We start from the raw sequence: 10,488 nt of genomic DNA, 5'->3' as shown, positions 1-10,488 counted from the left end.
TTTGCTTTAAATACTGTAAGAAGAGCACCATTAGCACCAACAATAGCACCACTACCACCACCAACAGCTCCATCACCACTAAGACCATCAACAACAACAAGCCCACCCTCCAAAATTATTTTTCTTGTAATGGTTGTTGCTCCAAACAATTCTATTTTTATTCTGTCAATAACCTTAGGGTCTGATAAAGTTTGCACAGACCGTAAAGTAAGAAAAAATGACATCTTCAACTCTCAATTGGTCAGAACTAACGACGGACGCACAATCTAACATAAATCATTACATATATTAGAATGATGATTATATCATTCAAAATAAATTATTAATTAAAAGAAAAAATTAATTATAATTATACTTACTGCATCCTTCGGGGGGTTCAAGAGATCAAGAAATTTTGCATTTTTATCAGTTTTGGCCAACAACCATCTCAAGATTCTTGGACAGAAAACTCCTTCCTGGTAGTTCACTTGTTTTCTCAAATAAGGAATGGCTTCAAACGCCCAAGCCTATAAAATAACACCTATAAATCAAAACCATTATTGATTAAAAAAATGAATGATATCATAATAGAAAAAAAAACATTTACCATGAAAGCCCATGGGAAGCCATATAAGTTGACTGTCTTTGGCGCTAACGCAGTCAACAAATATTTGACAGTAATTTTATTTTCATACATAAACCTATGCTTGAGAAGTTCATCTACCATTTTCATTTGGAAACGAGCATTGTTGTCCTCCTGTAAATCAAGATATTTCCCAAAGCACCTATCCCTGAAATAAGCATCCAATTTTTATTCTCAAAGTATTTTTCTAAAGGCGTTAAAAGATTTTCCCATTGCTGACTTAACCACGAAATCACCCGTTAAATCTATGGCACCATCACACTGCATTCTCATAGGATAATGATCAGTACTGAAGGCTTTGACCAACTCTTCAGTAGAAGGGCTATTAGCATTTGCATCATCTCTTTTGAAACATTCCTCCTCCCCGTGTCATCATATTCTGCTCCCGATTGAGATAACGCTTGTAAAGTAAGCTCATAGAGTAGTGGATGTAGCCTAGTTGCTTCACTTGTTCCTTTACTTGAACTTGATTTGGTTTTTGTTCTTTTGGGAACCATATTATCTAAAATTAATAGGAACATAAATTTTTTTATTATAATTGATTAATGCATCATTAAAAAAGGATAACAGTAAATCAAACAAGAAAAATAGTAAAATAACAGTTGCAACAGATCACCGATCTGTTGCACTAGGTAGTATATCTATTGTAGCATATAACTAACTATTGCAGCGGATGAGTAATCTGTTGCAATAATACAAAACATATCACTCATCTATTAAGACAGATAAATGGTCTATGCAACAGATCAAATATTATTGCGACATATGAGTGATCCGTTGAGACAATTTATAACATATTGCAACGGATGAGTAATCTGTTGCGACAATACAAAACAAATCACTCATCTATTGAGAAAAATAAATGGTCTATGCAGCAGATCACACATCTGTTGGCATATCATCTGTTGTAATATGTGAGTGATCTTTGAAACAGTTAAATAACCTGTAGCAATGGCTGAGTAATCTATTATGACAATACCAAACATATCACTCATCTATTGAGAAAGATGAATGATCTGTGTAACAGATCACTCATCTATTGTGACATCATCTGTTGCAACATATGAGTGATCTATTAGAACAGTTAAATAATTTGTAGCAACGGCTGAGTAATCTGTTGTGATAATACAAAATATATCACTCAACTGTTAAGAAAGATGAATGATTTGTGCAACAGATCACACATCTGTTGCAACATATGAGTGATCTGTCAGAGCAGTTAACTAACCTACAGCAACAACTGAGTAATCTGTTGCGATAATACAAAATGTATCGCCCATCTATTAAGAAAGATGAATGGTCTGTGCAACAGGTCACACATCTATTGCAACACATGAGTGATCTATTGGAATAGTTATCAACAATCAATATTGTTTAGATTTTTTTCAACATAGGGTCGTCTATCGCGGCAGATGAATAATTAGTTGGAAAAATCAAGTCTTGGACATTTACCGTTGGAAGAGTTGATAGGATTTTATCCAACAGAAGGTTCATCTGTTGCATCGGATCATTAATCTGATGGTTCTTCCATTGCACTAGATGGTTAATTAGTTGCATCAGATTTTTTATCTGATGTTTAATCTGTTACAATATATGGTAAATCTGTTGTATCAGATAGTTAATCTGTTACATTAGATAATTAATTTATTACATCAGTATTGTAATCTGATAGTTTCTCTAGTGCATCATATGGTTAATCTGTTGCATCATATGATAAATCTATTGCATCAGATGGTTAATATGTTGCACCAGATGGGTAATCTGTCAGAGGAAACAAAAAATAGTAGCACAATTTTATTCAATAAAAAATAGCAATTTCACCATTTTTACCAAGAATAAGAACAAAACAAATAAACCCAAATTGTCGTTTTGAATCAACCCAAATTGTCATTTTGTTTTTATAAACACAAACAATAAAAATCAAACTTCAAAAAAATGCAACAAACAACAAAATATCATAATTCACTTCGAAAAGAGAAGAGAAGAAATACCATAAATTAGAATTTTATTCAGACCGTATTTCAAATTAATTCAAAAAATATTAAAATGGCTAACCAATACTATAAGAGAAGTTGGCTCAAGTTCCTCATTTTCTTCAAAACAAAAAAGGCCATAAATTTTTACCTGTGAAAGAATAAAAAAATGATGAAGAATTCAAAGTTGTTGTGGCCGGAGAGCAAGGCTGTCACGTCGATTGAAGGTTGAAATAAAAAAGGAACTCGAAGCCTAACTATTTGTAGTCGGATGTTGAAGTCGCTAAGGATTGAAATGAGAAATTTGCAGAACAGTTGGTTGGGAGAGAGTTGAGAGAAGCTGTCGAGAGAGGGATAAGAGACAGGTTGATTTATATTAAAGTGGTGAACTCGAAGCCTAACTATTTGTCGCCGGAGGTAGAAGTCGTAGGGGATTGAAGGAAGAAATTTTGCAGAACTGCTGGTTAAGAGAGAGTTGAAAGAAGTTGTTGAGAGAGAGAAAAGAGCGGTTGATTTGGATTGAAGAGGGGTGTGAGTTAGGTTGATCTGTATTTTTGAAAAGATTAGAAAGTTTTGAAAATATCAAGTCCACAATTAACTTAATCAAGTTTTCTAATGATGTTTGACCCTATTTGTTGGTCAATGTCATCAATCCTTCATTCAAGGCTTAAAAATCTCTACTAAGTCGTCAAAATTTGTTTTGTACAAATCTTGAAGACAAATTTTTTCTTAATCGATTTCTTTTCAAAAACCAATTTTCCTTTTAAAAGTTAGTCAAAAAAATTATTTTCAAATAGTCCGGATGACCGCAAGTTAGCGGATACTCTTGGTGCCTTAACAACCTTACAAGAGTATTAATAGGAACCACTTACTCGGAATTTCTAAACTAAAAGACTTTTTTGTTATGAATCTTTTAAGTAATATTTTTAGCATTTCTTGATATTTTCTCAAAAATCAAGTGGCGACTCTGTAATTTCTTAAATTATTTCAAACTTTTTTTTAAGGTTTTGAAATAGTTTAAAAAGTCAAAAAATAATATTTTCTAAACCCTTCGATTGAAAAAGGGACAAAACACCTACATATTAAAAAACTAATATTGAAAAAACATAAAATCTATTGGGATAAATCTCCCTAAACAAAACTCTTTAATGACTACATTATGGATGATATTTTGTTATGGTATGAGAAGGGGGTCTTCTATTCATAGAGTTACAAAATCTTTTCCTCCAAGTAAGAGGTTTCCCAAATATGAAAAAGTTCTATATTTTCCTTTCAGGAAAAGTAAAAGTAATTATGGTATTACTTTTATTTTCCTTCTAAGAAAAGTAAAACTTAAATTTGGTTAAAAAATCAGGGCAAAAACCCTAACAGAGAGTTCGTTTGAAAAGATAATTGGAGTCTTGGAGTGTTGTATTATGTTGATTTTCAAATGCTTCGTGTGAATGATAGAGTTTACACCTAAAGGGCAAGCTTTTTTATTAAAAATTCCAAAGGGGCATATCAAAATTGAATAATACCAAAACTGACAAGGTAAACACAGGTGATTACCTTGTTCATTAAAATTTAACGTTATTTGGTTACATGCTAAAGTGCAAGGTAAAATTGTGATTTTACCTTACAAGGTAAATAGACCCGCTTATCTTATTCTTTGACTGAAAAAGTTGGTGGAGTTAGGAATTTAATGACACCGATGTACTCCCTCCATCTATCCTTATTTATTTACTTTTCTATTTTGGATGTCCAACAATATTTGTACAATTTATGAAATTAATGGATAATTGTAACACTCTGCATTTTTGGGCTAGACTTTGAATCGTCGTTCCTACATGTGTAAACTTTAATGCCTTGATTGGTATTGAATACATTTATCATGATCATTATCCTAGTGTTAAGAATGCCTTAAGGTGAAAAATGTTCATGGAAATGACTTAGAGAGAAATTGAGCTAAGAGCCTTTGATTCAGCCAAATCTTTGTATTCGATTCTATAAGGTTCTACTTTGAACGTGTAAAACTTTTGATATATATGAAATTTTTCATCTCAAGATCCACCTAATTGTAGATAATTGAGTTAGCTTTCCAACGATATGAATTTTGCCTTAATTCGACACCTGATCGAAAAGTTATGGCCTTTTTCATGGGAGGCAGTAAGGGGAGATGATAAGCCCATACCGTGGGGGTTATTCCCCTGGTATAAGGCGGGTGGTGCGGGGGCTACTCCCCCGGACTAAAGGACGCGATGCGGGGTTTATTCCTTCACTGTTTTAGCTTCTTAAGGGGCAAGGGTCACTTTAGTCCTTTTCCCCTCAACCCCAAATGTCCAAGGCACAAATTATAACACTCAAAAGGGCATTATTTGCCCATTTTCTTCAAATCAACTCACACAAAAACCCCTCCTTTTCCCAAGAACAATAATCCAAGTTTTTCCTCTCAAGAAATCCAAGCTTCCAAGTTCAAGAATCTTTAAGAAAACATCAAGAATAGAGTTTCTTTCATAAGTTCATCATTCAAATCCCAAGATTCAAGCTTTCTTCCTCAAGAATTCAAAGGTTCAAGTTCCAATTTCAAGTTTCTTCAAGAATTCGTTCAATTAAGGTATGCGGGAGTTTATTCATGGGTCCTTTTCACCCATGAAACCCAAAAACCTTTCTTTGATTTACAAATATGAAATTTCCCCCCATCTTGGTGTTGCATATGGTTAAGATGAGTTTAATTCATGTTTTCCCTAGTATTTTTACTCAATTCATGTTCTAGTATGATCCTATGGAAATTTAGGTAATTTCATATTTCAAGTTTCGAATTTCCATTTCGTATTTAATTGAATTTCATGTCATAATATTGAATTGTGAATTTAGCCATGTAATTATGTTGTTTACTCATGTTTTAAGACATTTCCATGTTCAAGTTCACGATCTTCACATATTTGATGAAATGTCTATGTTTTTGGGTCTTTGAACTATAATCCCCCACTATAGTTTTAAAGCTCTGTTATTGTATTTTATGGTCATTTAGTACTGGCGGGTTATGAATACCCGATACCAAAGTGTTTTACATGATTTTCATTTATAAGTAACGAGTCAGTCAGACCATGGTTTTACAATCATATTCAGAGCATAATGTCCATGCTGAGCACTTACAAGTATACTACTATGTCATGTTAAATAACTAATAACACCTATACCATTTAGTTGGGAGTAACACTTAGCACCGAGTGAACGTAGGGATGACATCTCCCCCGTCAGTTAGGCATGAGACGTTGGTAGCAGTCCCTAAGTTCTAGATCTATGGTGCCACCGTAGATTATGAGGGGTCCCCATCAGTAGAGGTATGACACCCCCGTCCTTCAGCACATCAGCTTTGTGGATCCACATTTTCAGTCATGTGTTGGTACTCCTAGTAAAGTACTAACACCCTTCCAATTGGGGTTACAAGTTGGACCCTGATAGCTCAAATTGGGGCATATTGGTTATATCTAGCTCCCACAGTCTTGATACAGTATTCAAAGTATGACAGTTCAGGTTTGCATGACCAAGTATGCAAATATCCGTTATTCAGTTATTCAGATCATGTCAGTACATATTTATGCTTGGTCTTGCATTCTCAGTTTTTACATGTTCGTGTTTTTATGCTCAGTGTCCATTTATGATCCACAATTCAATTTTACAGCATGTTCAGCTTTACATACAATATTCATGTTTTACCGCTTCCCAGCTTCAGTTTTACTTATCCTATAAAAGTAAAGATTTAAGAGACTAAGTGTAGTGATTCACCAGCTTATCATATTATTTTTTTACTCATGTTTTAAGCTACTTCAGATTTCAGTCTCTTGGTGAGTCTACTTGCACTTAACATGTATGTTTTAAGATTATGTACCTAATTAGTTTTACTTATTCCATTCGCCCTCACTTACTCAGTACATTTCAGAAGTACTGATCCACATATATGTCTATGTGCTATATTGTCTCATAATGTAGGTACCAGTTGTATCCTACACATCATAATCAGGCAGTTTGCAGCTTTCAGCCAGCAGGTGATGAGTTCTCTTATTTCGGGAACTCCAGTCAGTTATAGTTCATATTCTATCTTGTTATTATTCATATGTATTGATTAGTGGTAGTTGGAGGCATGTCCCAGCTATCTGTAATCAGTATAGTAGAGGCTTCACAGATAGTCAGTTAGAGTCATTCGTGTAATTCAAATTTCTTTCTTCAGCTTTATCACGATGTAAGCAAACTCGGTATTATACTTATTCATATTTTCTTATAGTCATGTTTCCGCTCAACAAATTTAGTTTTATAGAATTTGAATCAGTTGCTTGAGCAGTATGCCAGTTCATGGGTTAGTTTGGGATCACTTGTGCTTCTAAGCACCGTGTTGCGACTAGGGGGTAGTCTCAAGTCATGACAATAATTTATTCCTTTTTACCTATTTTACCTTTAGTATTAAATACAAAAAACATCACTCATTGCATTTTTCAAAATCAAAAATTTATTATATTCAAATGGTGATATAGTAAAATCACTCATCTATTTGTTGTTTCTTAAGACATATGTCAAGTCAACGGTGAACAAGTATTTATGGACGGAGGGAGTATTTAGTGAAGAATTTATTTCAGATGTAGTGCAAGGTAAGAAGACTATTTTATCTTACAAGGTAATATTTGTCCCTTACCTTATTAATTTTCTTTATAAACCACCCATTTCATTCATTTTTTATTCACATTACTTGTTTGTTATCCGTTTCACTCTCTTCATTCACATTACTTGGGTATTTGTTCTTGTTCAAAGTGTATTTCATCAAAAATTCTGCACTTTAAGATATATTTTAGTCACATTTTTATATAATTATTTCAATACTTAACAACAAGTATGTAGTATTAATTTACCGATCATCTTTTTAGATTAATAATTTGCCAAACGTTATTGTTATCACACCAGCTTGTTAAGCCTAAACCTATGTTAAGTCATTAATTTCTATGTAACTTCTTTTAAATTTGTTTTTTGCATAACAAAGATGTTAAATTTGGTCATGCATGTGTAAACAACTTGTCGTTTAGGATCCGGACTCTCTTTAGTTGCATGTATGTGTAAATTGGTCAATTCATCAAATTATTACTTGACATAAATGTTCATGAATACATATCAAAATTAATTTTAATTTTCTTTCTGTATAGACATGGAATATCAACAGTTTTTCCATCCAGGACCATCACAGTATGATGTATATGCCACGCAAAGTAAGCATCGGTCCGAGGCTATTTAGAGAGGCACATCAAAGGGAGAAAAGACATGTTTGATAGTGTGGCGTGATGATAATGTTTTTTGGCAATATATAAGTTGTTCATTCCAAATAGGAGTTTCACCAAATATTGGTTGTCCGTTGGATGTAAAATAATTCGGCTATCAACCAGAAATAACCACATCATCTTCCGGATTAGTAATACCCATTTTACTCCTAAACAACCTTTCAAACGACCATACTTGAGAGATAAAGGAAATAACTGAACCACCATAGGACGCCGACTATATAGAACTGAATCCCCATCATGCAAAACTTACTCTTACCTTATTATCATCCATCTTAAATCAAGAAATGAATAAGGAATTAATAAGTTATGAACTTTGACAATTTTTTTTTGGTTGACGCAAATGAAAGAAACTGCACTCATACTCTTTATATAGCACCGTGAATTTTGAAATTGTTACAAGAAAAACATGGAATCCTACCTTACAAGGTGAGACGACCTACAAACAGCCAACAAAATCCCTTGTCAGTGGTAAGTCCCATCTTGCAGACACTTCTTTCTTTTTTTCAGTCAAAGGATAAGGTAAGTGACTCCATTTACCTTGTAAGGTAAAATTACTGTTTTACCTTACATTTTTTCAGTCAAACTTTCATGAACAGATAAGGTACGATAAGGTAAGTAGGTCCATTTACCTTGTAAGGTGAAATCATAATTTTACCTCGCACTTTAGCACGTAACCAAACGGCGTTAACTTTTAATGGACAAGGTAATCGCGACGTTAACTCTTAATGGACAAGGTAATCACTTATGTTTACCTCGTCCGTTTTGATATTTTTCAATTTTGATATGTCCCTTTGAAATTTTTGATAAAAAAACTTGTCCTTTAGGCTCCAAACTCGTAAATGAGACTTCATGTTTGTGGCTGTTGAAATTGAAAAGAAGATTTTGAGGGATATTGTGGAAAAAATTGAAAGATAATTGAATGAGAAATTGTATTTGTTAATTGAATAAATAATTGAATGAAAAAAAGATTTGAGTTTATATATTGAATTAAATTGAGTAACAATGTCATATTTATACAATTGATTAAACCAGCTAACCATAAATTTAGAACCAATAAACCGACTTCAACCTCTCTAAATAAGGCAGAAGTCTAAATAAAGTACAAAACACTTAGTTGTTTGGTGTGAGGTATAAGAAATAAATAGTTTCGGGATAAAATGAAGGACCATTTTATCCCTTGTTTGGTGTGAGATATTAGTTAGTACCGTAATTATTTATCCCATAGTTTACGCCATAATGATGGATTAAGTTATCCCTAATACATGGTGGGATAACAAATTCTAAAAATTAATTATTCACCGACCCCATAATACAATTCTAAATACGATAGCATACACTCCTAAATAAGATAGAGAAAAAATATCTTTTCCCCCCTGAACTTGTCCTCCAAACTCACCTTAGCACTTAAACTTAACTTCTGTTTATTTATCCCCCTTAACATCTTTAAAGTGTATTATTTTTACCCCTCAAAACTGAATAGCACTCTCATAACGGAGACTGTGTTACACTCACCTACACATCAACACCACGTCAATGCCACGTCGGAGCCACGTCATTGCCATGTAAAAAGTTCAATTTTTCTAAAAAATAAATTAACACCCCACACATTATTTTTATATATTTTTTAAAAAAATAAAAAAATTATATTTACTATTTTATATATATATATATATTAAATTAAAAAGCACCCCCACCCCCATTTTTTTTCTTCTTCACAACCCCCCACACAGCCCGACCACCCTGCCCCCTGCCCTGCAACGCAGCCCCCTTCCCCCTTTCTATCTTCTTCAAACCACCCCACATCTCCCCTCTCCTCCATTTTCTATCTTCTTCAAACTTAAACATATTACCAATAGCCATTAAGCGAACCCAACAAAATCAATTCAAAACATAATTAAAAGCCTTTCTATCTTCTTCAAACTTAAACATATTACCAATAGCCATTAAGCAAACCCAACAAAATCAATTCAAAACATAATTAAAAGCCCCTTCTAATTCTAACACAAACCCAACAAAATAAATAGCTCAAAATATACCGTACAACAAAAACATGAAAAACAAAATCAAGATTGAATTTTTAAAACATGATTACAAGACCTTTATGATTCCTTCATCAAACCACCAATTCAAGAAACAACAATGCAATAGCATCATCACATTCCAATTCAAAACTCTTCATTTCAAAATATTCCGATAAAACTCATCGGAAAACGATTAAAACAAACCCAAAAAAAATATATGCACACCATTAACACCACCACCACTATTAACACCGCCGCTAATAACTTTTCTTCAATTTCAATTTTATTTTAAATTTTTAAATTCATGAAGATAACTTTTAATTTTAAAAATTCGACTTCATTCTTTTCTAATGTTCTTAAGTCAAGGGGTTTAGGTGGGGTGAAGGATTTGGTAATTGAAGGAGCAGAAACTAGGGGTTTGGAGGGGAGAGGGTGGGCCTAGTGGTGGAGAAATTGGTGGTTGAAGGAGAAGGAAGGCTGCTGGTGGTGGGTTTGGAGAGTAAAAATTATGGTGGGGGTGGGGTAGAAGAAAAAGATAGGAAATGGAGGTGGAGGGGTATGAAGAA

Source organism: Capsicum annuum, chromosome 5, assembly GCF_002878395.1.
Source record: "Capsicum annuum cultivar UCD-10X-F1 chromosome 5, UCD10Xv1.1, whole genome shotgun sequence".
NCBI lineage: Eukaryota > Viridiplantae > Streptophyta > Magnoliopsida > Solanales > Solanaceae > Capsicum > Capsicum annuum.
The sequence above is the reverse complement of the archived record's forward strand: the minus strand, read 5'-3'. Positions refer to the sequence as shown.